This window comes from Miscanthus floridulus, chromosome 2 (genome assembly GCF_019320115.1).
Source record: "Miscanthus floridulus cultivar M001 chromosome 2, ASM1932011v1, whole genome shotgun sequence".
Taxonomy (NCBI): domain Eukaryota; kingdom Viridiplantae; phylum Streptophyta; class Magnoliopsida; order Poales; family Poaceae; genus Miscanthus; species Miscanthus floridulus.
This window is the reverse complement of record NC_089581.1, coordinates 39,896,985-39,920,028: the sequence shown is the minus strand read 5'-3', so window position 1 is coordinate 39,920,028 and position 23,044 is coordinate 39,896,985.

Genomic DNA, 23,044 nt, shown 5'->3' with positions numbered 1-23,044 from the left:
ATGCCCTATAGCCCTCGTGTGGTTGATCACATCAAGCTTCATGGCATGACTTACTGCTTCACGGCATGACTTACGGGGTGTTTGGTTGCTCCTCCTAAATTTTAGTCGCTATCCTATCGGATGTTTGGACACATGTATGGAGTATTAAATATAGACTAATTACGAAACTAATTGCATAGTTTGCGACTAATTTGCGAGACGAATCTTTTAAACCTAATTAGTCCATGATTTGACAATGTTTTGCTACAGTAAACATATGCTAATGACGAATTAATTTGGCTTAAAAATTTCGTCTCGTGGAGTACTGACGGATTATGTAATTTGTTTTTTATTAGTATCCGAACACCACATGCAACAGGTCAGATGTGGTTTGGGTGGAGCAAATAATTGTCCACCACAACACCTGCAAAAATATTGTGACACCCGTCACTCGCGCCCGTGCCCATGGTTTTTTTTTCTTAAACAGAACTACGCATTATTTCATTAAAAATAAAAGAGTGTACGTAAAGTACAAGGGGAGAAGAGTTTCCAACACACTAGCATACAATGAAACTTACAGCCCCACACCTTGCCCTTTGGGAAAGAAAACATGACCAACACTGCCGGAGGCAAAATTAGCTGCTCTAAGTTCAACACTGATCAGAAGCTCATGTAGGCTCTTTGTGCCAGCCATTTGCAATGATCTATAACACCAACATAATATTAGGTCTTGCTCCATCAAAAGCAGATGCATTTCGGTGTTTCCGAATCTCCCTGGACACGAGAATAATGAGAGAATTGATGAGACCCTTCCTGATTTCCTTTCGCACCATCTTAATCTTAATTGAATGGCACCACCAACTAGAGAACATGGTATTGTTGGGTTGTGGTGAGCCGGTGAGATAGCAATCTGGCCCAAAGATTGGAGAATTATGCACCACACTTGCGCGAATACACATGAGACTAGAATGTGTTGGATGGATCATCGAACTGGTCATAAAGTGGGCTGTGGGCAGGCAACGGGATGTGAAATTAAGGCCTTGTTTAGTTCATTCTTTTAAAGTTTACTTCCTATCTCATCGAATGTTTGGGTATATGCATGGAGTATTAAATATACAATAAAAATAATTAATTTCATAGTTTGTGACTAATTTGAGAGACGAATCTTTTAAGCCTAATTAGTCCATGATTTGATAATATGGTCCTACAGTACCACATGTGCTAATGACGGATTAATTAGGCTTAATAATTTCGTCTCGTGGATTATTGATGCATTCTGTAATTTATTTTTTTATTAGTATCCGAACACCCTATACGACACCCCTATATGACACCCCAAAATTTTATACCTGGATTTAAACCAGGGCTAAAGTCCTCTCTTGGAAAGTCGGCTAGTAGTCCTACACCATTTTTCACAATGAGTCACATGAATAATTTTTTGCATTGAAGTGTAGCCCAAGATCTCCAATTTTTTCTCCAAGGGGCAAAATGGATCGCTCCCATAAAGAAAGCATTATAGGCAGACTTGTTGGGATAAACTCTGGAATTTGAAAGTCTCCAGCGATCCTGATCGGCCACCCTCGATGCAGCTCCAAAGCATCCACTAAATCCTAAATAGAGAAGATACTCTTTGAGGACCTGACACAGAGGGCACCCTTGATATCAGAAATCTATACCCCCTCAGTCCCAAAATAGAAGTCGATATGGAATGCGTGGTGGTCAAACTTTATCAAAATTAATTAGGTTTATAAAAAATACGTGCAACATTTATATATTCAAATAAATTTATTATAAAGGTATATTCAACGATCTATCTAATGATACTAATTATGTATTATAAATATTAATACTTTTATATATATTTGATTAAAGTTAAAAATCTTTGACTTGTTAGAAAGTGAGAGTGACATCTATTTTTGGACGGAGGGAGTATGTGATTAGAATTTAGATAAGCCTTATGCCACAGTGCGGCGCTTGATGGCTCTTTTTGGAATTGTGTTGACAAGATTATGGGCCAACTCAGAGATTATCTTTCCATCTAGCCACCGGTGACCGGTCAGACCAGAAAAGGGTGCTCTGCCCGTCGCCTATAATAAACTCCATAAACATAATAAAAAGTGATCGGGCATTATGGGGAACCTGAATAGGTAACCAAGTCCAAATGCATAAAGGGTATGTTTTCTCAAGCCATAGCCATCTGATGTGAAGCACCCATCCCAATTTCTCCAAGTTGTGAATCCCTAGTCCCCCAAACTAGATCGGCCGCTACACCTTCTTCAAGCAACCAAACAATTGTCTCCGTTAATCTTGTCACGCTCTATCCACATGAAACGTCAGCGCTTTTTGTTGATGGTTTTGATCACCCATTTAGACAAATCTAATGCAATCTCACAAGTAATATATCATCATGATTGTATTAATAATTACAGAAAATTGAAAAGAAGCAAAGTTTGTTGTCTATGTATCACATATCTAGTCATCCACCACATAGGTGCCATGTAATTATATACTTTTAAATGTACTAAAATAGTACTTAGGTGCCAAATATGTTGTTAGCAACTAGACATGGATACTTAGGTGCCAAACATATTGTTAGCAACTAGACATGGATACTTAGGTGCCAAATATGTTGTTAATATATCATCATGATTGTATTACATGGGACGTTCCTTGTATTCCGGAGTCCTAATAGGAACCATGCGAGTGCGATTTAGCACACATACCCCATCCTTGTTCATAATAGGGTGGGACCCATGATACTCATGTGTGTGATTTGGCACTTGTGTCTATACCCTAGCAGGTGCAGCGCTCGTGGGTTCAACTGTCATCTATAGCCAGCGCAGCATCACTCGACCCTTTTTTCTCCTTACTTCTTTTGTCCTGTTCTAGCGCATACTAGAGCTCATGATCATGGCGCTGACCTGCCACCCTCTCGTATAGATCTACACCTCATATAAGGACTGATCTACACGAAAGACGTACCTCTTCTTGCTCCTGTCGCTGTTATCGATCTATTTTGCAAGATTCCCCTATGTTTTTGGTGCTATAGAGAGGAAATTTAGAGAAGAGCAGCCTATGAGAGGAAGGGAAGGAGTAGGGGAACATGAGAAGGAAGGGGTGGTCGGATCTGGGGAGAAAGAATGGGATAATGAGGTGTCGGTCTAGAAGAGGAAAAGGGTGGGCTGGTTAGCTTGGGCTTGCCCAAGGCAAGCCCAACAAGTCTCTGATGAGGAAATCACTCCTTCGTATGTATCCGCTGATCCTCCAACCGTCATGCAAGGTCCAATGACCCGGGCTCGAATGCGTCAACTTAATTTAGAGGTGAACTCGTTCTTAAGAGATTTTTTTATACTTTTAAGAATAGACTACTACCTAATGATGTTATCTTGCTTAGGAACATTGGAGAGGGTCATGAAGGACTTAGAGGATGCGGTGGAGGTGAAGATGACCAGCAAGGACGTCCAACAGAAACCGGAGGCCCAGTCCAACATGATTTCGAGTCTACCTCGGCCTCCAAGACCAGTCTGCCTTAAACTGGTCACCCAGGACGCATCCAGACTCTGTTTTCGATGATCCACATATGGATGGAAAGATAATTTGATAAGGAAGCCAATCCAAGTGGTCTCATGTCAAAAGCTCTTCAGAATCAATGGGAATCATCGAAACAAGTCAGCGTCCAGAATCTACCAGGGTGCTGCGACACCGTCTTTTGGTCTGTTGGACCGTGTATCGTGTTTGGGCCCATTAGGGGGCGCGTCTAGGGTAGGCGATGACCCTAAGACCTTTATAATCATACGCCGCCGCCGTCATTAGGTTTTGGGGGTTTTGCTTAGATTAATCTATCAAGAACAGTTTCGTCGTTCATCGGTTTGTGAGACCCCTAACTTCATGAGATTAATCATTCATCTGTAATTTGGTTGCGTTCTTTCTTGTTCTTGCTTGTGTTCTTCGTTGCACAGGCAGGGATTAACCTTTTTGGTGAGGTCAACCTGGTCCGTGACTCGGTTGATAACCAGAGGAGCTGTGGTGCTAAGATTGCAGGGTTCGATCTTTCGATCTGAAGCCGGATCGGTATGTCATTCTTCACCACAACGATAGTTACCACCACCTGACGGAAGATCGAGATCCATGTTCCCATTAAATGGTAATCAGAGCTAAGGTATACCATTAGGTTTATATTTATCCCCTAGTTTTGAGTGTTTCGCTTTCGTCCCATAGTCCAGTGCCATATTTTTTTTCTCTGTCCTAGAACCTTCCACGCCATAGCCTTTGCATATTTTGGTTTCAGAGTCCGTTGTGTTGAGTTTGTGTCCTGGTGAAAGGTCCTAATGGCTAGAGGGGGGTGAATAGCCTAATAAAAATTTCTACAACAACACTTAACAAAAGGTTAGACAATTATGAGACGAAGCAAGTGTTGCGCTAGCCTACTCAAAATGCAAGCCACCTACCATAATTCTAGTTTAGATAGTGTCGATTCACACAAGAGGTATGACACTACCCTATGTTAGTGTGCTCTCAAAGGCTAACTAAAGAGCCACACCAACCAAGCAAGTAAGCTCTCACAACTAGTTACACTAAAGAGCTTGTCAACTAGTTTGCGATAATGTAAAGAGAGTGATTAAGATAGTTATACCGCCGTGTAGAGGAGTGAACCAATCAATCACAAGGATGAATAACAATGAAGACTAATCACCTCAGAATCAAAGGATGAACACAATGATTTTTACCGAGGTTCACTTGCTTGCCGGCAAGCTACTCCTCATTGTGGCAATTCACTCACTTGGAGGTTCACGCGCTAATTGGCTTCACACGCCAAACCCTCAATAGGGTGCTGTACAACCAACACAAGATGAGGATCACACAAGCCACGAGCAATTCACTAGAGTACCTTTTGGTGCTCCATTGGGGAAAGGTCAAGAACCCCTCACAATCACCACGATTGGAGCCGGAGACAATCACCACCCTCCGCTCAACAATCCTCGCTGCTCCAAGCCGTCTAGGTGGCGGCAACCACCAAGAGTAACAAGCAAAATCCACAGCGAAACACGAACACCAAGTGCCTCTAGATGCAATCACTCAAGCAATGCACTTGGATCACTACCAATCTCACTATGATGATGAATCAATGATGGAGATGAGTGGGAGGACTTTGGCTAGGCTCACAAGGTTGCTATGTCAATAAAAATGGCCAAAGATGTGAGCCATAGCTAGCCATGGGGCTTAAATAGAAGCCCCCACGAAATAGAGCCGTTATGCCCCTTCACTGGGCATAACACGGGCCGACCGAACGCTCCGGTCGAACTAACCGGATGCTAGCCCTTAGTGTCCGGTTGCCCAATGGACGCCATGCGTCACTAGCTTCAAACACTGTTCGTCAGATGTCAATGGCTACGAGGTGACTGGACGCTCCAGCAAAACTGACCGGACACTGAAGCCCCAGCATCCGGTCGTTTCTAGTAAGCTCCCCAAGGCATACTTCTTCGACCGGACACGTCCGGTCCACCTTGACCGGACACAGACCAGCGTCCGGTGCAATACCCTAGGTACTATGTCGACCGACCAGTTTGACCGGATGCAAGCTGCCAGCGTCCGGTGCTTTCCGACCCAGCGTCCGGTCAGTTGACCGACGCCAGCATCTTCGTGACCAACTCATTTTTACTTCTAACTTCTTCACCCTTGCTCTAATGTTCCAACCACCAAGTGTATCACCTTGTGCACATGTGTTAGCATATTTTCACAAACATTACCAAGGGTGTTAGCACTCCACTAGATCCTAAATGCATATGCAATGAGTTAGAGCATCTAGTGGCACTTTGATAACTGTATTCCGATACGAGTTTCACCCCTCTTAATAGTATGGCTATCAAACCTAAATGTGATCACACTCTCTAAGTGTCTTGATCACCAAAACAAAATAGCTTCTATAAATTATACCTTTGCCTTGAGCTTTTTGTTTTTCTCTTTCTTCTTTTCAAGTTTGAGCCCTTGATCATCACCATGCCATCACCATAGTCATGCTATGATCTTCATTAGCTTCTCCACTTGAAGTATGCTACCTATCTCATGATCACTTGATAAACTAGGTTAGCACTTAGGGTTTCATCAATTCACCAAAACCAAACTAGAGCTTTCAATCTCCCCCTTTTTGGTAATTGATGACAACCCTTATACAAAGATATAAATTAAAATTCAATTGAATCCATGTTGCTTGCCCAAGCATATTTACCATGTGTAAAAGGATATGGACAAGTTTCATGAACCCCAAATGGTAGCAATTGCTCCCCCTACATATGTGCTAAGAGTTTGGATTGAAGCTTGCACATATGCTTAGATAGGAAATATAGGAGTCAATGTCTACCACATGATGCTAAGGTATAAGAGATGGACCTTTGAAGCGTGATACTAATCGGAGTGCATCATTATATCATCCTTAGCACCATGGTTAGCTTAATACCACTTGGAAACATACTTTAGAAAGATACCACTTGTAAAGACTTACTTGGAAATGAAAGTTATTTAGTGATTTCATTTCATCATTCAATCGTACAACTAACATTCAACACACAAGCATGGATGTTTAAATTTAATACTTATGCCATACAAGCAAACATATGAAATGCACATTCAAATGCACCATACAAGTTCATGAGCTTCCTCCCCCTACTTTTAGTTGATCCCTTTCCTTTTTCATATCTCTTCCCCTATGTCATATGTCAAGATGTCTTTATGTTTCTTTCTCTTTTTCACTATCTTTGTTTCTCTCCTCTTTGTTTCTCTCCCCCTTTGTTTCTCTCCCTCTTATCTTTGTTTTTCTCCCCCTTTGTCATCAATGACCACAAAGGTTCTAAATATAGATAGTATTACTTGTAGGGTCGAGATTATCAATGTCAATCAATAGGGTGAGGATCATTTTCCCAAATTTGGTCTAGTCTAGATCATTTACCAAAGATATTTAACTCGGTTTGATCCAAGGACAAGCTTCTTCACACCTCCAAATAAGGGTTATCTTGTACCATGTTGAGTTAAACACTTATAGCTCATTTTCTAGATTAAACACTAGGTTTACAAGCCCATAAACGTGTCATATGCTATCACTAGATCAAATCAAGCATAGAAGCAATAGTGATATCATATAAACATCAAAATCATTTGATTTTCATGAATGAGCCTAATAAAATAGAACCATTTGAAAGGTCCTAATAAAATTGAAAATATGACTAGATGCACTAAACATGTCCTTAGCAAGGATGTATGCCATGCCAATTAACTTTTACCTTAGATTGCTCGAAGGAGAGGCATGTCATGTAAATGGGGGTGCATCAACACATATTTAAGAAATCCAATATATTCAACTCATTCCTTAGCTTGCAAAACCTTTTCTCATCCAATAGCTTGGTGAATATATCAGCAAGTTGATCTTCAATGCCTACACTCTCAATGCAAATGTCTCCTTTTTGTTGGTGATTTCTTATGAAATGGTGGCGGACATCAATGTGCTTTGTTCTTGCATGTTGCACCAGATTGTTGGTTAGCTTGATTGCACACTCATTGTCACATAGCAATGGCACTTTCTTGAACTTGATTCCAAAGTCACTCAAAGTGGCCTTCATCCAAAGTACTTGTGCACAACAACTACCGGCGGATATGTATTTGGCTTCGGTGGTTGATAATGCAACACTATTTTGCTTCTTTGATGACCATGAAACAAGTGATCTTCCCAACAATTGACATGTGCCCAAGGTGCTCTTCCTTTCAACCTTGCATCTCGCATAGTCCAAGTCGGAGTAACCAACTTGCTCAAACTTTGCTCCTTTGGGATACCACAAACCAACATTTGGTGTATGCTTCAAGTACCTCAATATCCTCTTTGTAGCCTTCAAATGACTTTCTCTTGGTGAGGCTTGAAAGCTTGCACACACGCATATACTAAACATGACATTCGGCCTTGATGCGGTCACATAGAGTAGGCTTCCAATCATAGACTGATACAACTTTCGATCTACCATATTTCCACTTGTATCACTATCCAAGTTGTCATTGGTTCCCATTGGTGTGCTAATGACTTTGCTATCAATCATTCCAAACTTTTTGATCATGTCCTTGATGTACTTGCCTTAACTCACAAATGTACCATTCTTTAATTGCTTGATTTGAAGACCAAGGAAGTAACTCAATTCTCCAATCATGGACATTTCAAACTCATTAGCCATTATCTTTCTAAACTCATTACAAAATTCTTGATTGGTTGATCCAAATATGATATCATCAACATAGATTTGCAAAACAAATAGATCTTTTCCAATCTTTTTGATGAAAAGAGTGGTGTCAACTTTCCCCATTGTGAACCCTTTAGAGAGGAGGAAGTCCCTCAATCTCTCATACCATGCTCTAGGTGCTTGCTTCAAGCCATACAATGCCTTCTTCAACTTGTACACATGGTTGGGCTTCTTATCATCTTCAAAACCGGGAGGTTGCTCAACATATACTTCTTCATTGATATAACCATTGATAAATGCACTCTTAACATCCATTTGATAGAGCTTGATGTTGTGGGCACAAGCATAGGCTAGCAAGATTCTAATTGCTTTCAACCTAGCAACCGGGGCATATGTTTCTCCAAAGTCAAGACCTTCAACTTGTGTATAGCCTTGTGCTACCAATCTTGCTTTGTTCCTTACTACTATCCCATCATTGATCTTGCTTGTTTCTAAAGACCCATTTGGTTCCAATCACATTGTGTCCCTTTGGTCTTTCTACCAACTCCCATACTTGATTTCTTGTAAAGTTATTCAATTCTTCATGCATAGCATTCACCCAATCAATGTCCATCAAAGCTTCATCTATCTTCTTTGGTTCAATGGATGACACAAATGAGAAGTGTTCACAAAATGATGCCAATCTTGATCTTGTTTGTACACCTCTAGAAATATCATCAATGATTGTATCCAAAGGATGATCTCTTGCAATACTTGTTGGTTGGAGTATTGGAACTTGATTGCTTGCACTTGTTTGATCATTGGGTTAAGATGATGTACTAGCCACTTGATCTTGTTCATAGTCATGAGAGTCACTTGCACTAACTTGATTTGTATCATCTTGCACATTTGAGTTGGAGAGCACTTGCACTTGATCATCTTCATCATCAATCACTTGCCTAGACCTCAATTCACCAATATCCATGTTCTTCATGGCATTTGAAAGTTGAATGCCTCTAACATCTTCTAAGTTCTTATTTTCTTCTTGTGAACCCTTAGTTTCATCAAATTCAACATCATGAACTTCCTCAAGAGTATCACTATCCAAATTCCAAACTCTATATGCTTTGCTTGTAGTGGAATAACCAAGTAGGAATCCTTCATCATATTTCTTGTCAAACTTGCCTAATCTTGTGCCTTTCTTCAAGATATAGCATATTGCAACCAAAGACCCTGAAAATATGCAATGTTGGGCTTTCTACCATTCAAGAGCTCATATGGTGTCTTCTCTTTCAATCGGTGATGATAGAGGCGGTTGCTATAATAGCAAGCCGTATTGATAGCTTTGGCCCAAAAGGATTGACTCATATTGTATTCACTAAGCATAGACCTTGCCATATCAATAAGTGTTCTATTCTTCCTCTCAACAAGGCCATTTGATTGGGGTGTGTACTTGGTCAAGAATTGATGCCTAATTCCAAATTCATCACATAACTCATCAATTCTAGTATTCTTGAACTCACTACCATTGTCACTTCTAACTCTCTTGATGGTTGTTTCAAACTCATTGTGAATGCCCATGACAAATTATTTGAATATTGCAAATACATCACTTTTGTCCACTAGAAAGAATACCCATGTGTATCTAGTGTAGTCATCCACTATCACAAATCCATATTTGTTTCCACTAATACTAGTGTATTGTGTTGGCCCAAATAAATCCATGTGCAATAACTCAAATGCTTTACTAGTGCTCATCATGCTTTTCTTAGGATGGGTGTTTCCAACTTGTTTGTCGGCTTGACAAGAGCTACAAAGCTTATCCTTTTCAAACACAATATCTTTCAAGTCTTTAACTAAGTCATGCTTAATCAATCTATTCAATTGTTTTATTCCAACATGACCAAGCCTTCTATGCCATAACCAACCCATGCTAGACTTAGTGAACAAGCATGTGGACAATTTAGCTTCACTAGCATTGAAATCAACCAAGTATAGATTCTCATATCTAAAGCCTTTGAAGATCAAGTTAGAGCCATCTACACTTATGATCTCTACATCATCTATCCCAAATATGCATTTGAATCCAAGATCACACAATTGAGCCATGGATAGCAAATTGAAGTTCAAGCTCTCTACTAGCAACACATTGGATATGCTTAAGTCATTGGATATTGCAATCTTACCAAGCCCTTTAACCTTGCCTTTGCCATTGTCACCAAATGTGATACTATCATAGCCATTATTGCCATTGGTGTTGATTGAGTTGAACATTCTTGCATCACCGGTCATGTGTTGAGTGCACCCACTATCAAGAACCTAATGCCTTCCTCCAATTTTGTAATTGACCTATAAAAGAAGATCAATTCTTTTTAGGTACCCAAACTTGCTTGGGTCCTTAAAGGTTAGTTACTAAGCTCTTTGGAACCCAAATGGCTTTCTTCTTTGAGCCCATCTATGGTTTGCCAATGAACTTAGCCTTTACACCATTTGTACCCTTAGTAAGCATATAGCATGAATCAAGCTTAATGAAGGATACATTACCATTTTTACTCTTATTTTTGCATTCTTGCTCTTTGTGACCAACTTCCTTGCAACTAGTGCAAAACCGACCATTGTTCTTCACAAAACTAGTCTTGTGAGGAGCAAAGGCCACCTTGCCTTTCTTAGGGGTATAGCCCAATCCCTCTTTGTAGAGAGAAGCTCTTTAGCTACCCAAGCACATAAGCAAGTGGTCCTCACCACCATAAGCCTTAGCTAAGGTGTGAGTGAGCTTAGTGACCTCCTTCTTGAGGTTCTCATTCTCAACCACTAGTGAGGTGTCACAAGTGAGACCATCACTACTAGATGAGGTAGAAGTGGAAGTGCTACAAGAAGGGTTAGTAGGAGCAACAATGATAGGCATAGATAGTGATTCATCTATTATATCACAAGTTAAACCTACATTACAAGTTTCAACATGCTTCCTTTTATTTTGCTCATCAAGCAAAGTGGAATGAGCCTTTTCAAGCTTTTTGTGAGCTTTGCCAAGCTTCTTATTGGCTTCCTCTAGCCTCTCATGAGATGCATTGAGCTCATCAAAGGCTTGCTTAAGGGATTTTAGTTCCTTACGCAAGCTTTTGCATTCCCTTCTCTTGATATCAAAGTGTTCTCTAGCATCTTCTAGCATGTCAATTAATTTATCTTTAGTAGGTTCATCATCATCACTATCACTATCATTTTCATTTTCATGTTCATTATCATCAACATGTTCTTCATCACTTTCATCGTCACAAGATTGTACCTTAGTGGCCTTAGCCATGAAGCATGATGAAGATTCAAAGAGAGAAGGCTTTTCATTGATGGCAATGCTTGCAAGAACTTTCTTCTTGGTGGTCTTGTGATCATCACTATCATCATCATCATCACTTGAGGAGTCATCACTATCCCAAGTGACTACATATGAACCACCCTTCTTCTTCTTGAAGGCCATCTTATCCTTCTTCTCTTTCTTTTCCTTCTTTTCCTTCTTCTTGTTCTTCTTGTTGTCATCATCATTGTCACTATTGTATGGGCATTGAGTAACAAGATGATCTTTGCTTCCACACTTGAAGCACCTTCTTAACTCTTCTTTGTTCTTGGATGAAGACTTCTTTCTTCTAGCACGGTAGCCCTTCTTCACCATGAACTTGCCAAATCTCTTGACAAATAGAGCCATCTTCTCATCATCATTATCATCCCAAGATTCATCTTCTTCACTTGAAGTTTCTTGCTTTGCTTTGCCCTTGGATGATGTGGCTTTGAATGCCATGCTTTTCTTCTTCTCGTCATTCTTCTCCTTCTTTTCTTCCTTCTTATCATCATCTCTATAAGTATCATTGGTCATTATATCTCCCAATACTTGGTTTGGTGTCATGGTGTCCAAACCACTCCTCACTAGAATAGTGAAGAATAGTGACCAATGTACCAAATCTTAAGGGTAAGCATCTCAAGAACTTGTGGGAGAAGTCCTTGTCCTTCACCTCTTCTCCAAGTGCTTTGAGATCATTGATAAGCACTTGAAGCCTATGAAATATCTCTGGCACACTCTCATCCTCCTTCATCTTGAAGCTTGCAAACTTTTCTTTGAGGATATATGCCTTTGCACCCTTCATGGCTTGAGTGACCTCAAATGATTCTTCCAACTTCTTCCAAGCTCCATGTGCCATCTCAATATTCTTGATTTGCTCAAATGTTCTTTCATCAATTGCATCATAAATGGCACTTAGAGCAATGTCATTGTTTTGGAGAAGCACTTCTTTGGCGGCGGTGGGATTCTTCGGATCACCAATCTCAATTTTGGTTTCTACCACCTTCCACACCTTTCTATTGATTGACTTGATGTGTGTTGTCATCTTTGACTTCCAATAAGGATAATTTGTGCCATCAAATTGGGGTGACTTCTTGGTGTTGTTGATTTGAGCCATTTTAACACCGAAGGTTGTTAAGCCTCAAATAACGGTGACATCGGCTCTGATACCACTTGAAAGGTCCTAATGGCTAGAGGGGAGGTGAATAGCCTAATAAAAATTTCTACAACAACACTTAACAAAAGGTTAGACAATTATGAGACAAAGCAAGTGTTGCGCTAGCCTATTCAAAATGCAAGCCACCTACTACAATTCTAGTTTAGATAGTGTTGATTCACACAAGAGGTATGACACTACCCTATGTTAGTGTGCTCTCAAAGGCTAACTAAAGAGCCACACCAACTAACCAAGCAAGCTCTCACAACTAGTTACACTAAAGAGCTTGTCAACTAGTTTGCGATAATGTAAAGAGAGTGATCAAGATAGTTATACCGCTGTGTAGAGGAGTGAACCAATCAATCACAAGGATGAATAACAATGAAGACCAATCACCTTAGAATCAAAGGATGAACACAATGATTTTTACCGAGGTTCACTTGCTTGCCAGCAAGCTACTCCTCGTTATGGTGATTCACTCACTTAGAGGTTCATGCACTAATTGGCTTCACATGCCAAACCCTCAATAGGGTGCCACACAACTAACACAAGATGAGGATCACACAAGCCACGAGCAATCCACTAGAGTACCTTTTAGCACTCCGCTGGGGAAAAGTCAATAACCCCTCACAATCACCACGATCAGAGCTGGAGACAATCACCACCCTCCGCTCAACGATCCTCGCTGCTCCAAGCCGTCTAGGTGGTGGCAACCACCAAGAGTAACAAGTGAAATCCACAGCAAAACACGAACACCAAGTGCCTCTAGATGTAATCACTCAAGCAATGCACTTGGATCACTCCCAAACTCACTATGATGATGAATTAATGATGAAGATGAGTGAGAGGACTTTAGCTAGGCTCAAAAGGTTGCTATGTCAATAAAAATGGCCAAAGATGTGGGCCATAGCCAGCCATGGGGCTTAAATAGAAGCCCCCATGAAATAGAGCCGTTATGCCCCTTCACTGGGCATAACATGGGCCGACCGGATGCTCCGGTCGAACTGACCGAACACCAGCCCTCAGTGTCCGGTTGCCCGATGGACGCCATGCGTCACTAGCTTTAAACGTTGTTCGTTAGATGTCAACGGCTATGAGGTGACCGGACGCTCTGGCAAAACTGACCAGACACTGAAGCCCCAGCGTCCGGTCGTTTCCAGTAAGCTCCCCGAGGCGTATTTCTTCGACCAGACGCGTCCGGTCCACCTTAATCGGACACAAACCAGCGTCTGGTGCAATACCCTAGGTACTATGCCGATCGACTAGTTCGACCAGACGCAAGCTGCCAGTGTCTGGTGCTTTCCGACCCAGCGTCCGGTCAGTTGACCGACGCCAGCATCTTCACGACCAACTTGTTTTCACTTCTAACTTCTTCACCCTTGCTCCAATGTGCCAACCACCAAGTGTATCACCTTGTGCACATGTGTTAGCATATTTTCACAAACATTACCAAGGGTGTTAGCACTCCACTAGATCATAAATGCATATGCAATGAGTTAGAGCATCATGTCGTGCACAAGCAGCGCTTTATTACCATTAAGCAAGCTAGTTAGCCACTAACCTTATGACATGTCGCTGTCACACCTACGCTTCTCTAGTTCATTCATAGTAGCCATGCCTAACCTTCTCATCGTCCTCCTTATCCTTCTCTTTCTTAATTCCATCCCCGCGTCTCCTGCCTTTAAAAGGATACGTCGATCCATTTTGCTCCGCTGCTCACTTGCTTATCTCAAATCAAGTTTCTCTGTTCTTGTCCATGAAAGCTGCGTCTATTAATTTCTCCCGAGCTGCAATAATCAGCTGAGGTAGCTAGTCTGCAATTGATCTTCTCATTCTCTAATGTTTCCTTGACCTGTGGTCTCCTCCCCCATTAATTCCTTAACCTGCATGAATGAACCAGCACCCCACCGCCAAGCACGTTTAGCCTAAAGCACACTCTAGTCCTGATGTGCTCATTAAGTCCAAAGACCACTCAAAGTCCATCATCTGAATTAATTCACTCATGACCAAAGATCCACTCCAAATCCATCACATGAAATCCAATTCACATGACCAGCTAGCCAAATGCTAGCTCCCCCTCTAGCCTTCGTGTCTCCTGCCTATAAAGGACACACCAAGCCTGTTGAGCCGTCCCACTACGCCGCTCACCATCTTACTCTCTAAATCGAGTTCCTCTGTTCTTGTCTAGGAAGGCTACGCTCTGCCGATCTCCCTCTTCGAGCTGTAATCGACCGAGATAGCTAACCTGCAAGGATTCCTTCATTCCCCTTCTTTATTATTTCTAGACTCACAGTCATGTGCTGGTCAACAAGCCCAATAGCATGATTAGCCTCCTCCAATAATATCATTTTCATCATCTCTAGAGCTCATTTGAATTTATTTATTTATTGTGAAATAAATTTTGTTATATTCCTAAATTCATGATCTATCTATTAGTGTAATTAGTTGGTATGGTTCTGCAATGTTTTATGGTTACTTATTAATTCTAGGTTGCTTGTTAGTATTATGGTTATTTAGACAATGAAAATTTTTAAGATATATTGGTAGAAGTGCTAGCTCTAAAATTCTTTTACAGTAGGTTCATTGTATTATTATGTGCTCACTGTAATTTTTGTGGCCTTAGAATAGGTTGATAAATATGGTAGCTAGTGCACCTTGTTTTATCATCTATATAGTAAATTAATATTAACAATAAGGATGCCTTTAGTTGCTAAGATAATATATGAAATGTTTCATACCAGTTTAGTGGGGAATAATAGGTAACTTTGCGTATTAGTCATTAGAGTTAGCTTAGTAGCTTGGTAGATGTATTCTTATTTTAAGAGTTGTTGTTGCCGTATTACTAAACATTGCATCATCATGTCATGCATGTAGATAACGAGTTGGTAGAGTTTGTGACTGTGGGCGAGCAAGAGTATGACGAAGTCATCGATGAGTACAAGGAGGAGATCCTCATGTAGGAGGACGTTTTGGAGCCACCCGTCACTGACTTTGCTGACATCGTGCCTGCTGAAGGCAAGCCCCGGTGCATAACCCCTACTTTTCTGTAGTTTAAATTATATTTATGCATTAAGTTTTGAGTTGAATGAAACCCACTTGCATATATATCTTTATCCTATGAGTCTTACTAGTATGATAGGATCGTGTAGATTGCTATGCTACAGAACTCCGGTAGAAGTCGAGTGATTGTTTGTCACTCGCGAGAGATAGGAAATATATTACCAAATTATTATCACTTGGAAAATATAAATGGTGGAAAGGAAAATTGGTGACCGGGCAGAGATATGGTTTGGGTATTGGTGGGTGTAAGAGGTTGTGTCGCCGTGGATGCGGGGCATGGCTTGGTTACACTATTTTCCTTGTCTGGTTGGTTAAGGACCGATCGTTGCATAAGGCTCTAGGCAAGTCATAGACTTATTATCTCGAGCACATACTTGGGTATGGGCGCTTGGAAGACTTGTTGCTCTCTTGTCATGGATCTGGCTCTTTCCAGACCGACTGTCAGGGTTTTATTTTGGTGGAGGAGGTCCTTACACCGCACTGAGTCTGGGACTCAGGGGCGGGGGCTTGGAGCCCCAGTTTAGATGGGGACCTAGACACCTGGGATAGGAGAGTGATGGGTTGGTCCTGCTTGTGTCTTGGGTACAAGTGGGGCATGTGTTTTTGGGGTACCCAGCTGGGGGCATTGATTCGCGAATCGCCAGGAAATCCGGTACGGCTTGTCTATGGTTTAGCATCATAGTAAGAACTGAAAGATGAAAGATGGAAGATGGAAAAAGGAAATCTGATTGCTTACCACCTGCTTGAAAGTAGCACAGGTGCTTACATAGAATGGTTAGTTAATGAACCAATGTGGCTGTTAATAAAAATTGAATATAAGGATGCATGCTTAGTAATGCTTCCTGCAAATGCAATGAACCCACAAGCCAGATAGCCTTGAATATCTTTGGAGTCTTTTCTTTTCTCCTATCGGGTAAGTCTTGCTGAGTACAATTAAGTACTCAGGGTTTTATTCCCCCTGTTGCAGGTGACAGGTGGATGCTAAAGCTGACTCTTGTGTGTGGATTCCTCCTGGTGGGCTCAGCGAGGATTCCTTTACGTTGTGATCATAGTTGTTATTTATAACCCTCACCAAATGTTTTTATAAACAGATGTTCTATAATCTATTGTCATAGTTTATTTATCAATGCTTTATCATGTTATGAATAGCTATTTATTTTCCGTAATAATTCTGATCACCTATTTATATTCCGCTATTCAATTAAATTATTTATAACTCTGATAATATGATTTCATTCCGCTGTTATAATAATAAATACTCTAATGTTGTATTAAAAGTGATGTAAGAAATGATTAAGAATAATGTAAGCTTTATCCTCTCATTTGTGATCCTGATGGTAAAAATGTGGATTTTCGGGTTCTCCCCTGGGGTGTGCCCGATGGAACCAAGTAATTTAGTGTTCTCCCTTGAGTGCTTAGTGTCTAATGGAAGACAAGCACTCCTGTGAGACATGAGATTAGGCGGTTCTGCCATAGGTGGTATCAGAGTATAAATGAGGAAATAAAGCTTTCAAATCCTTTTCTAAGCAAAAATTTGACAACCCATTTTTGTAAAAAGTTAGGATGTTTACATGCGAAGTTATATAAGTAGCCCTATTACTATGGTTATGTATCCAAGATAGATGGCACTCTGCTGACTTAGATAGGATTAATCAAGTTTCTGCAGGTACACTGACTCGAGCATAATCTGATAGTATCGACTAGTTACAGGGAGAGAACGATGTGCCAAAACTCTAAAAACGATTGCCCTATATGTTGCCAACAGTGGAAGGACGTATAGGACGTGCATTCATGCATATCCTGGTTGTGCATTGTAGTGCCGTATTGCTTATACGCCATCCATAGGTGTCACGCGTGTCATATTGTACACGACGGATGTGTTCCTGTTCCAGAGTTAGGTCTGCACTATAGCTTCATGTTTCGTGTTCACCCATGGTTCATGCCTGTCGTGACCCATGTCTCCCCATACCCCTTTTCTACGCTCTTATCGGACCTTTGCCCTGCAGTCGTACTAGTCAGTAATGGCCTTGGACGTCGCTCGCCTCGAACACGCGGAATTTGGTCGATTCATCATAGAAATCTCATGCGGGAACCCTGGTGAACCGTGCTAGGACCACTGAACGCTCCGCCTTTATAAGTAGAGCCTGTGTTAGCCTTGGTATCACCACTCAGTGCACTTTAGCTCGCTTAGCTTTTCCTTTGAGCAAGCTTTCGCTCAGCCTTCCTCACGACCACCGCTAGAAATGGCAGGAGCCTGGGTTAGTAGTTACTGCCTAAACGTTGAGGGTTTTCCCAAAATCCTACATACCACCCTGCAAAAGCTCAGAGTCAAAGCTCATCCTGAGTATGAGGGCCGTGAGTATGAGGAGCATGGCACCGAGCGGTGTGAGGTTACCGTCTACATCGGGAAGAGTGAAGAGTTCCCTGACCTCACTAAAGCCTGGAGTGTGACCGCAACTGGGTTTAGCTTCACCAACACCTACTAGGTTGTGGCACGCAAAGCCTTGTGGTACCTCTGCCAAATCTATGAGGAGCCCATTGCCCGTACCCCCATGCGGTTCTTTCCACCTTTGGACAGGAATCGGTAGGCAAGGAGGGCCCGCATGGAGGCTTTGCAAGGATGGGATGCGCAAGATGACAGTCCCACCATGGTGCACTTGACCACATACCTGCTTGCTCTAGATGAGCAGTACAACCGGCAAGCCTTGGAACTGAGAATCTACCTCCATCGAGCTGAGGAGGCTGAGATCTTCACTCGGATGCTCGTGGTGCAGCTCGCTGAAGCGCATGCCAGTGCTGTAGCTACTGAGAGCCGAGAGACTGTCATGTCGGAAGCTCTGAAGGAGGCTGAAGATCAGCATGTCCATCAGCTATGTGAGGCCTATCTTGTCACCAGGGCCAAGTGGAGGACGCTGGCTGTTGAACGGTAGGATGCCCCAATCTTGGAAGGGATCCCTATCCACCCGTCAGAAAGAAGAAGGATTGGTGTTGCAGTACCGCCAGCACCCCCACCCTCGGAAGTGTTAGAAGTCGAGCCCTTGATTCCTCTCACTCAGCCATTGCCATGAGAAGATGTAGATTAGCTGCCTTGGGATGTTGTACCTATAGTAGTAGTGTTTTTCATCGTTGTCCTTCATATTGTACTCTTGCTGTTGCTGTCATCCATAGTGTTGAGATCGTCTGACCATAGGGAATGCTGTATCATGAATGGGAGCCTGAATGCTTGTATGATGTACTCATATAAGACCGTTGGAACATGCATTTTATTTAGTTCGTTGTGTTTATTGCATTTATCTACTTTAAGTTCGTTAGATGTGCTTAAGAGTTTCATGGGCGATTTTAAGCGGGTTGCAAGAGAAGTTGACATTCAGATGCCAGCAGATTAGCCATGAACATAGGACACTATATCGACTAATTGTAGATGTCCCAGCAGAACACTTGAATCTCTTTAAAACAAATCCGCCATTGCATTTGAATTCCTTGTCCCTTGTTGTGACGGAAACCTTTGTTGTTTGAATTTTTCTCTTGCAATACTCCTCTTATTCTATAGTCTATGACCCCACCACCCTCATGGCGTGTAAGTTGGTAATAGTTGCCTGGTTAAAAGCTTATGCTGCCGCGATGAAACCGAGGGCTCTCTATGGAACAGCTGCCACATGGTGACGCTACTCGGCACACGCTGGTATCGAGGTTGTTGACCATGTACTTTTACCAAGTTACACTGCCATACCGCTTTGCTACAAATAATTTCCTTAGAAATGTTTAGGTGTTTAAACAGGAAATCCACAATAGATTGATGCAATGGTGTTCTTTTAAGGTAAATAAAAAGAGGTGGTTTTGGAGGAAGAAAATATGACATGGTCTCAGTCTATAGAAAAGACGGATGTGGTCAAGGAAAGGAAAGCAAAAGAAGAGTAGTAAGGAAAGTTAGCAGTGGATAGTCGGGAGTAATTGAAAAGCCTGAGGGGATGTCATGTCCCAAGCCCTGTGTTTAGTTGACTGCACTACATATGCCAGGTTATTACTTTGCGTGTCCTACAAACGTCATCGGTGTCAGGTCCATTATCGCCCCATTTTCACGTGGCCACAGCATTGTGCCGCACTCGCTGTCCTTGTGCACTGTGCGCTTTTACTTTTCCTGGCGTCCGGTCGGCTCTCTACCCCACACCATCATTCCCCATACCGGACCCCCCCTCATTTCCCCTTCCCTCTCCTTTCTCTCTTCTTTTGGTGACACAACTGCCTGCACGCATGTCTCCTCGAGCAGACCTCCTCTCTTCTCCTTTATTTCCTCCTCTATCGCTCACGTAGGAAGCGCACCATGTCCAATCTTATCTTCATAGCATGAACCGTCTATGTATCCCATCCACTCCGCCTCCACTACCAGTGATTTGCGCTCCACCTCCGTTCACCACTATAAGATATCCTTGGTCCTTGCTCTTCTTTTTTATCCCCATTCCCCTCACATACGAAGCAGAGCTATGAAATCCAGTTGACCTTGTGAAGCTAGGTTCATTAGTCTGAGGTGATGATGTAACCTGAAGAGAAGAAAGGATCTGGTTCACCAAAGAAGTTCAAGTTCCTTTGGATAGTTCGGTTTTAGGATTCGCGATGTTTTACTTCTCAGTCGACTGTTTTTGGATCTATTGGTGCTATGCCATGTTTTGGATAATCATTATCGTGTTGTTTCTCCATTGTCCTCATCTATCTCGACTTCTAGATTAAGTCTCGGTTGTATCAGGTTGCTCTTAACCATGTATCCCTAGATCCTCGTGTGGTTAGCATTCGAAGTCATGTAATATTTTGTGTAATCCCTGATCTACGGAATGAGATCGCATTTTCCCCTCTTCTGGTTCTTACTTCGAATCTCGGGATGAGATTCTTTTTAAGGGGGGTTGGTTGTAACACCCCTAGTGTTACAATGTCGTTTAGCACTATGATTTAGGCCTAAGAAAAATTTCTGAAATGAGTTTCTCGGGTTTTTAAATTAAAACGTACTTGAGGCGATAAGCGAATTATGTGTGACTTAGTTTTGTGAACTCAAATAAACGCCCAAGTTAAATTACTCAGTGCATAGAAATATTTAGGAATGTCCGACGACGATTCTAGCAAACGGTTTGTTCGGTTAGATTAAGCATAAAAATCAACTTTTATAAATAAAATAAAATCCATTAATAAATAGAACGATACATATATATAAACTCACAGGTTTATTTTGTTAAGCACGAACGGACAAGAAAGAGAGCGCATCAGCTTCGTTTATTTTTTTTGGCGTGCAACGTACTCGCCTGGCATTACTTTTGATTACTGTCTCGTTCTCATCGTGGCCCTGCAATTCTCTGCATTGCAAAGTCTCCTCATCCATCCGCATCCATGCTCCCTGGCTTTTGCTTTGCTTGTGTCTCTGACTTGATTACTTCGGTCTACATTTGCTGAGTCGAACTACCGTATGTGCACCAATGCCACAGCTCTGCTCTCCCTCCCCAGCTCGCCATCCCTCTGTTTGCCTCGTGCCGACGCCGACTGTGAATATCACGATTCACATGTCTACCACTAACAGTTAGGATGCTCGTAAGTAATGCACGACTAATAACAATCTGGATCCTTCCCATGTACTCTGACTACAGGTAGTCAACATCTTCCTAGAATTGGTTCTGGTTGTATAGCCAGTGAGTCACCGCAACCAGAACCAGGTGCAGCCAATAGAAAATATAACTTCCGAAGCATACAAAGGACTAGAAGCTGATGACAGTGATTAGACTAAGCTGGCCTGCCAACCACAACTACACTATTGTGTTCAAAAGGTATACCTAGCCAGTCATAGTATGATGATGGTTCAGACTTTGGTCATGGTCACCTATGTAGTCAAGACTTGCCCTTTGGGCACTCCACTTCTCAGGCACCCTTTCCACACGGGGGGTACTGTAGCACTATAGGACCACTGCAGCAAAGCAAAGTACTGTAGCACAGTGGAAAACACTGTTCACCCGAGCATCACGGCGTGCACGAGCAGCGCTTTATTACCTTTAAGCAAGCTAGTTAGCCACTAACCTTACGACGTGTCGTTGTCACGCCTACGCTTCTCTAGTTCATTCACAGTAGCCATGCCTAACCTTCTCGCCGTCCTCCTTATCCTTGCTTAATTCCATCCCCGCGTCTCCTGCCTTTAAAAGGATACGTTGAGCCATTTCGCTCCGCTGCTCACTTGCTTATCTCAAATCAAGTTTCTCTGTTCTTGCCCGTGAAAGCTGCATCTATCGATTTCTCCCGAGCTACAATAATCAGCTGAGGTAGCTAGTCTGCAATTGATCTTCTCATTCTCTAATGTTTCCTTGACCTGTGGTCTCCTCCCCCATTAATTCCTTGACCTACATGAATGAACTAGCACCCCACTGCCAAGCAAGTTTAGCCTAAAGCACACTCCAGTCCTGATGTGCTCATTAAGTCCAAAGACCACTCAAAGTCCATCATCTAAATTAATTCACTCATGACCAAAGACCCACTCCAAGTCTATCACGTGAAATCCAATTCACATGACCAGCTAGCTAAATGCTAGCTCCCCCTCTAGCCTTCGTGTCTCCTGCCTATAAAGGACACACCAAGCCCACCGAGCCGTCCCACTCCGCCGCTCACCATCTTACTCTCTAAATCGAGTTCCTCTATTCTTGCCTAGGAAGGCTACGCTCTGTCAATCTCCCTCTTTGAGCTATAATCGACCGAGGTAGCTAACCTGCAAGGATTCCTTCATTCTCCTTCTTTATTATTTCTAGACTCATAGTCACATGCTGGTCAACAAGCCTAATAGCATGATTAGCCTCCTCCGATAATATCATTTTCGTCATCTCTAGAGCTCATTTGAATTTATTTTTTAATTGTGAAATAAATTTTGTTATATTCCTAAATTCATGATCTATCTATTAGTGTAATTAGTTCATATGGTTCTGCAATGTTTTATGGTTACTTATTAATTCTAGGTTGCTTGTTAGTATTATGGTTATTTAGAGAATGAAAATTTTTGTGATGTATTGGTAGAAGTGCTAGCCCTAAAATTCTTTTACAGTAGGTTCATTGTATTATTATGTGCTCACTGTAATTTTTGTGGCCTTAGAATATGTTGATAAATATGGTAGCTAGTGCACCTTGTTTTATCATCTATATAGTAAATTGATATTAACAATAAGGATGCCTTTAGTTGCTAAGATAATACATGAAATGTTTCATACCTGTTAGTGGGGAATAATAGGTAACTTTGCGTATTAGTCATTAGAGTTAGCTTAGTAGCTTGGTAGATGTATTCTTATTTTAAGAGTTGTTGTTGCCGTATTA